This window comes from Gymnogyps californianus, chromosome 10 (genome assembly GCF_018139145.2).
Source record: "Gymnogyps californianus isolate 813 chromosome 10, ASM1813914v2, whole genome shotgun sequence".
In the NCBI taxonomy this organism is placed as follows: domain Eukaryota; kingdom Metazoa; phylum Chordata; class Aves; order Accipitriformes; family Cathartidae; genus Gymnogyps; species Gymnogyps californianus.
In genome coordinates this window covers 7,601,933-7,607,932 of record NC_059480.1, presented here as the reverse complement: position 1 = coordinate 7,607,932, position 6,000 = coordinate 7,601,933, and the positions used below count along the sequence as shown (strand labels likewise).

The 6,000-nt window shown below is 49.1% G+C and overlaps 1 protein-coding gene across 1 annotated transcript in view; it reads left to right on the top strand.

Annotated features, from left to right (window-relative positions):
* Window positions 1-774: 774 nt before the first annotated feature.
* The window catches only part of SPSB4 (splA/ryanodine receptor domain and SOCS box containing 4), a 92,654-nt gene continuing 87,428 nt past the window's right edge, over window positions 775-6,000 (top strand). Inside the window, exon 1 of the mRNA XM_050902518.1 lies at window positions 775-1,055. The gene's annotated coding sequence lies outside the window, so the exon portion shown is untranslated. The remainder of the gene's footprint in view (window positions 1,056-6,000) is intronic.

Here is a 6,000-nt window from a genome sequence, read left to right as displayed (position 1 = left end):
CAATCTGTGCCCAGTCCCCAGCAGGGACTCCGGCTCTCCCTTGCAGACCGTGAGGGGCCAGCAGGAACCCACTAGCAGGAATCTCGGCGTTCTCCTGTCGCTTCCTCTTCAGAGAGGCGGGCTGGAAGGCTGACTGTGGCGGCGTCTTTTCCCGGAGGTGCTAAGCAGGCTCCCGGGCCGCGCAGCGCCGCGCACCTCGCCCGCTCCCCCTGGCCCGAAGGGCTTCGGCGGCGGCGCGGAGGGCGCAGGGCGGAGGCGCCCCGCGCTGTCTTTGAGGAAAAGTTCGTAGGTGCCCGAGGGCGAGTTTCACGCGTGGGCGGCGGCGGGGGCTCGCGGGGCGGCCCGGCCGCGCTGCGGGGAGCGGGCGGGCGCTGCCCGGCTCGGCGGGCGGCGGGCGCCGGCTCGTGCGCGGCTCTGCGCCCGCGGGGGCCGGGGCGGGCCGGGGCGGGGGGAAGGGGCGTCGCCATCTGTTGTTAATTCCCCGGTCATTGGATTAGTAACCCGCGGTGATGAGATCAGCGGGATCGGCTTTCGCGAGGGGGCACGGCGCTCGCCGCGCTCCCCAGCTGCGCCGGCTCTCGCATGAGGCGGCGGCAGGCGGCCCAGGGGGAGGCAGCGCGCACAAAGCCCGGTAGCCGCCACAGGCCGCTCACCGCCGCCCCCGGGCACCGGGCACCGGGCGGGGCTGCCGGGTGGCCCGGCCCAGCCGAGCGGAGCCGAGCCGAGCGGGGCTGCGCCGCCCCGAGCCCCGGAGCCGCCCGCAGCGCCCCCCCCGCCCCGGGCGCGGCGCCCGCCTCGGTGCCGGGCCGCGGCGCCTCCCGGCTCCCCCCCGCCTCCCCGGGGCAGTGGCTCGCCCTGGCGCGGCGGCAGTTGCTGGAAGTCGGGGGCTGGGATTAGCCTCTCTCCCGGGGAGAGTACCGTGTGAAGGAGATACTCCTGCAAGTCACGGCGACTGGGGTTTTTGAGTTTGTTTACTTATGATTCGCGTCTCTTCCCCTGGATTCTCCTTCTGCTCGCATAACGGATCGATAGAGGTGCTTTGATGGGTTTTTATGGTAAGTTTGCGATGGGTGGGTTCTTCTGTTCGTGGGATTCTGTGTTTTGTTGCACAGTCTGTAGAGACGAGGGTTGTTTTTTTTTTTTTTTAAACAGTGCTGTTTTTCAAGCTGGTGTTTAAAGAAATACACTTTTGAACTGCTTTCTGGTTTATAGTGAAACGTTTTACAATATAAATTAGTTTCCTGAGCTATAAAAGAGAATTATTTCTAGATGTTAGATAGCTAGAGATTTACGTTTGTTATAAACTGAACTTACTTGACTTTGCCCTGGTGAAAGCAAAACCCCTCGCCTGATGACTGCCACAAGCTAATATTTTACAGTGGTTACTTGGTGCTTTTTCAGGCAGTAAAAGGCAGACCTCAGTTCAACTGTTTAGACATCTGAAATACTAAACTATCTTCTCAGCAAGGGTAAGAGGCAAGCTGAACCTTTGTCAAGTCAAGCCTGAATTTGCATGCGAGACTTGGGTTTCAACAAAGAAAGGTATTGACTGAATTTGCCCTCACGTTACTTCTGAAAACTCCCAGCCAGGCAGCTGGGTTTGCTGTCGTTGGTAGGTAGCTATTCCTGCAGAAGGACCCGGGGCTGGGGAGCTGAAGGCTGCCCTCGCAGTCCCATTCATTCCTGAAGAGAGGGCTTTGGTGTAAGGGCAGCGAAGGAAGTTGATGTGGCAGCGTCCATGCTGGCAGCAAATCATTTTTACTTCTTTGTCTCTAGGACTTACAGTGTAGACTGCTACGGGGGGGGAAGCGTCCTATATGGAGAGATGGCCAGCTACTGCTTCGGTCGCTGGTTTGCTTTGGCTCCAGCCCTTCGGTGCTTAAGTCATACCTGATATTTTCGCAGTGCTCTGTTTGCCTTCGGTGACAGAAGCAATCCCTGATAAGATACCTCCACGTTGCGAAAGAGCTTATCCTCCTGGGAAAAAAACAGCCCCAAAGAGTTACTCTTGATGCTTGTGGCTGAAACTGGCCTGGCTTGTGCGGCATATCTCAAAGGATGCTACATTTTTAATGTTGTTTCTGTAACTAGAGCAGCCCGTCAGGGACGTGAATATCAAATTGCCGTTAGATTATTTGGTGCTGCTGACAGAGTAATGCCAGATACCGTATGCTCTCTTAATAACAGGCGGAAGTTTTATAACTGGCCTTGGTAATGGAAGTCTGGTTTTCTTGATAGCTAATATGCCTCAGTGTCTTGCTGCAGACTCTGGATGTCCTTGGATGACCGTCCTGTGCCTCAGTGTCCCTGCCAGGGCTGCCCGGTACTTCCCTGCGTCACAAGGATGATGAAACTTCACATTTCCGTGCCTTCCTGAGGCCCTCGTGGGTGTTGCTCTGGAAGTGCATGCTGGCACTGTTAGGCTCGGAGGGCCCTGTGTTCACACGGATACCATCCTACCAACATGCTCTCTGGACTTCTGTTTGTCTTTGCAAATGTCACTTCAGACAGCTTTTGAAACACAAGCCTTCCTGTTCAACAGGCTTTGGGGCTTGGGAGTAATAAAGCAATGCCACCTTTTTGCAAGGAGCTTTTCAGAGTTCTGAGACTTTTGGTTTTTTTCATAGAAGCATTAAAAAAAACCCTAGTGAAGTACTAATTGAATATCTTGCTTCTTGAAAGGATCAGAACTTCTGGTTTTTGCTTTGACCAAATTACAGTCATCTTTATGACTCACGTTTGTGCAGCATAGGAATTTCTGAATGATGGACCATCTCTCCTGCGACTCCACAAGCAGCAGCTCAGTAACTTGTCAGGCTTCATTGTTGCTGTATAAACTTCTGTAATGGATTTTCCATGTACCAAGAAAAATCGCGCAAGCTACTTTTCTCTCTTTTTCCTTCACAATCATTCTGTGCCCCTCTTCTGTGTATAGGTCACTGTCCCCTTTTTGTGGGGAAAAAAAATAATTTTCACAGTCGCACTCGATGTCGTGTCGCAGTACTCCATGTGATAGTTACTTTGAGTTGGCTTTTTTTTAATTCAGACAGCTGGAGACTTTTCCTTTGAGGAGCTGTTTTGCCTACACATTTGAGGCATAGTGACAGCAGTCGAGGAGGAAAGCTGAGCATGGTTTTCTGAGATGTTAATTGTTAAAAATACTTGATTAAAGTGATTAGCAACATCATGTTAGATACTCAGCTGTCCCATCCCCGTAATTCTTCTTGGCCAAGAAGAGGAGGGTAGAAAGCGGGATGCCTTTACCAGATTCAAGTTCTGTAAGCCATGCTGCGTTTTAGCTGTCTTCTCTCTTTAGCCTGCTTGGCTGCTTACTACTACTGCACCGACGTCCTTTACTCGATTCTTTTTGTGCTGGGGCAACATCACTTCAGTGCAAATTTGAGGCTTTCAGAGTGCTTCCAGGCATGGTAAATCCCAGCTTGAATAATGGTAACGCAGAGCGGCCTTGATACTCACTTCCATTTCCTCCCTCGGTTAGTGAGGATAAGTGCACTCTTAACAGAGTATCTGCGTAAAGGAAATCTGGACGTATTTTCTTTTTAGCAGGTTTCCCAGGATAGAGGTTTGACGTAAATGTTGTTGGACTTCATAAATCCTGGCTTAAGGCCAAGGCAAGACTGATGGTAGAGAGGAGCAGAGGCTGGTATTGCGGGGGTGCCTACCTTCCTGACACCATCCAGGAAGCAAACCTGGGCTCGTGGCTGGAGCGGTGAAGGGCTCCATGCTGGCAAAACTCTGTTTAGATGGACGCGGCTAACTTAGTGTAGTCTCACTGAGCTATACAGTATGCAGCTTGAGGCTAGCGGAGATGTAGGCTACACATGTTGCCCTGGGGACTTAAAGTATTAAGCCAGTATAGATCCATTTTCTGTGATGAAGGCAATGCTTAAGGCTGCCCATTGAACAGTTAACCAATTTTTTGAAGTCAAAACTTAATGTAAGATTGCTATGAGTAGCTAGATATTTGCTAATAATACTAGCAGTTAGTGTTGTTGGAGTTACTGTTTGAAAATAAACATGTGCTGTGGACTGAAACTTGCCAGACCAGATAGCTACCTCGCCCACACGTATTTTTCGTGGGATTGTGTACATGCTAGTGAATCTGCGTCACTCCCTGCAGCACACACATCCTTCAGGGGTGGCTTTAAGCTGTCCTTGTAACGTGCAATTTAGGCAGCTGAGACCTGTGTGAGTTGATATACAATTGTGCTGTAGGACAAGATGTTTATGCATCACACGCTTCCTGGAAGAGTAGTCTGTGTCTTCAGACTTCTTTAACTTTACTGAACTTTTGCTGAGGTCATTTGTGGGGGTTGGTTGGTTGGGGCATTTTGCTTTGAAAAGGTGCGCGTGAATCACTAACACAGTTGGTAGACCATATCCTACAAATATGCTAGAGTGTGCCACTCCAAAAGGGCTGAATTCAGAGTTTACCGATAACGAACAATCAGCTGTTGTCCTTTGAGAAAGTTACTTTGTTACACTGTCCAAGCTACTGTTCCTTGAAGACAGCTGTGTACTTGACCTGTGCTCTCTCCAGGGTAAAAGTATTTGAAATGGTGGGTGCTATCTGAATCCCGCTTTAATGTGATGTCCGGTATGATGTCAGGAAATGCCTTTGCTTCGCCTCAGCTGCTTGTACTGCTTTACAGCTCACAGTCCTTTAGATTGTATGGTGATAAAATTGGGTTTGGGTTTTTTTTTTTGTGTTTGGAAAGCTGACAGTGTAATCGGTAGCATTCACGACCTATCAAGGAAAAATCCTTGCCCTGAAGAGATTTAATTTTAAAGCAAAGCTTAAAGAAAACAGTGTGCCCCAGTAGCCTTGGTGCATTTTTCCATGCTGCCACCAAAGAGGAGAGCAAGAAAACGTGGCTTATGTTTTGGGAGCAGTGCTGCATAAGAGACAGCAGTGCTCGTGAGGTGCCGTGACTTTGAGTTAAGAACTGCAGTTGCAATTTGACTGGCAATATTTGATTAAAACTTGATGGCTATATTTGGCTACCTCTGCTCTATTAAAGACGGCCTGCCCATCAGGAGTGCTGGGTAGAGCTCACTACTTTCCTTCCTTTGGCTCCTTTTCCAGCAAAAATGGAGTAGTGACAGGTACTAACCTATTTAAATTTATGTGTATGTATATTTATATTTTTGGGGGGGGTGTCTTTTTTTAAATGGATGTCATCTTTGCCTCAGAGGCCAATGCAGTGCAGCTCCTAACTTGTATAGCAATTGAAATGCAGAAATATAATGTAATTTGCTGTGTTTTGGCCATAGCAAAGAAACACATGAGGGAGAGTTTATATCTATTTTCTTCCTTAGTAAGAGGCGAGGTGCCTAGGCTAAACATGGGTGCTCAGCTGTGACCTAAATCTGTTCATACTGAAGTCACTTGAACTTAGACCAATGCTGAGCAGTATTTGGTATAATTTTTTGCTTCTCTCTGCTTCTTTTGTGTATCTTTGGGTTGAACATCATGGAGTAATCCTGCTCATGACTGGTGTCAGATGACAATTTTTATTGTGTTGCACTGGAGAGTGGGGGTGACTTAGCAACTTTATCTTTGAGGATTTGTCAGAGGCTGAAGTGACAAGTAAGCTTTGGTGTGCAGCACGAAGCGCAGCAGTGTATGAAATCCATCTTTGAGCTGATTGCAGACTAATTCTTTCAGAGCCGTACAGCAGACTCTTTAGTTGAGTTTGCTTTCTCGATTTAAATATGTGCATTTCCAAAAGCTCGTTCTAATACTGCCTTTCTCATTTTACCTTATCGCCAAAGTCTGGCATGCACTTGTCTTCTGTTAGACTGGGTTGTCCCTTTCTGTGTTAACAATTTGCAAAGAAGATCTCGCAAAGGGATTTTGAGAGAGAGAAAAGATTGCCCGTGTTTACGCTGTCTTGTCAGAAGGATGAGGATTTCCTTCCTGCAGAAGAGGTCCGTGCCCTGGGACCTAACCAGGGTCCAGACTGCAGCAGCTCTGTC